Below are 1,676 nucleotides of genomic sequence, written 5' to 3' on the forward strand. Positions count from 1 at the left end.
ATCTCAGCCTCACAGTGGCCATGTCAGCCTCACAGGGGCCATCTCAGGCTTGCAGGGGCTGTCTCAGCCTCACAGTGGCCATGTCAGCCTCACAGGGGCCATGTCAGCCTCACAGGGGCTGTCTCAACCTCTCAGGGGCTGTCTCAGCCTCACAAGGGCCTTCTCAACCTCACAGGGGCCTTTTCAAGCTCACAAGGGCCGTCTCAGTCTCACAGGGGCTGTCTCAGCCTCACAGGAGCCATCCCAACCTAACCGGGGTCGTCTCAACCTCCCAGTGGCTGTTTCAACCTCACAGGGGCAATTTCAACCTCAGAGGGGTTGTTTTAGCCTCACAGGGTCCGTTTCAACCTCACAGGGGCCATCTCAGCCTCACCAGGGCCATCTCAGCCTCACAGGGGCCATCTCAATCTCACAGGGGCCATCTCAGTCTCACAGGGGCCATCTTAGCCTCACAGGGGCCGTCTCAGACTCACAGGGGCCGTCTCAGACTCACAGGGGTCGTTTCAGCCTCACAGGGGCTGTTTCAGCCTCGCTGGGGGCGCCACATCCCACGTTGGGGGTGAAGGTGCGAGTCAGAAGCTCCTCTCGCTGTTTCTCCTGCTGCTCCCTTGCGTATCGTCGATTCTGGAAATTTCTGAGAGCAGTCTGCAGGTGCTGGACATCATACTTTAACTGGTCAACACGAAGTTTGGCATTCCGTCTTTTGTTGGGCGGCTCCTTGCTCGACAAAATCTCCAGGCATTCTTGGTGGCTGAATATCTGGTATGCTTGCTTGGATTTCGTTTTCTACTAAGTGCACAGACTGCTTGTCTGCCGTCTCCAAGCGTCCCATGTGAGACTGGATCTGGTAGACCTGCTTGTGTGTTTGCTGGTACAGCGGTTCCATGTCGCCGGCCCAGCCGGGTTCGGCTCTGGCTTCCTCCGAACCTGATTCTGCTTCTTGAGTGTGTCCCTTATGTATGCGAGGGGTTGAAATCTACAGTTTGTTGAGTTAGGCTACAAAAGTGAAGGTGGTTCCTTTTGTGCCACTGGCACAGCTTGGGCGGGGATGTAAATTGAGTAGGGCGGGATCTCTGGGAATCACCCGGGCAGAGCAAAGAGCAATGGCGTCTCCGTGACTCCTCGCCTCTCGGTGACTCCGCATCTCTGCATCCCTGAGTGCCGGTGAGCAGCTCTGCGAGAAAGCCACCCTCGCTCTCCGACCAGCTGCAAGGCCGTCCTGCCTCTCCCCATAGGGGTCTGGGACCTCAAATCCCACCCCAAAAAAGCTCAGTGGATTCGAGAGTTTTTAACCCCTTCCGATTGAAAAAAAACGCGCATCCAGTTGCAGCCCGCCTGGCGCGCGACGCTGTACCTCTGTTCTTGGCGCCTCTGTACATCCTACTCAGTCTCAATGCTCTTCTTTCTTTCCTTCCAGTTGTAGAGCTTCCACTGGGCCAGCTTTCCCATGGTTCTGAATGATAGCTGTTTGTCTTATAGTTGGTAGTTTCAATGTTGTTGTGGGAGGCAGTATACACAGGTCTGTACCTTACACTGCCATCTTGGTTCCTCACTAGATTTCTTGAGGGTCTCACTAAATTTATTGGCGGTTTCTAGAAAATTCTTGAAAAACCTTAGAAGTGTGGTTTTGAACTCTATATCCAGTAGTTTGCTTTTCTCCATTTCTGTCATTTGTG

The sequence above is a fragment of the Myotis brandtii genome, unplaced genomic scaffold (genome assembly GCF_000412655.1).
Source record: "Myotis brandtii unplaced genomic scaffold, ASM41265v1 scaffold483, whole genome shotgun sequence".
NCBI lineage: Eukaryota > Metazoa > Chordata > Mammalia > Chiroptera > Vespertilionidae > Myotis > Myotis brandtii.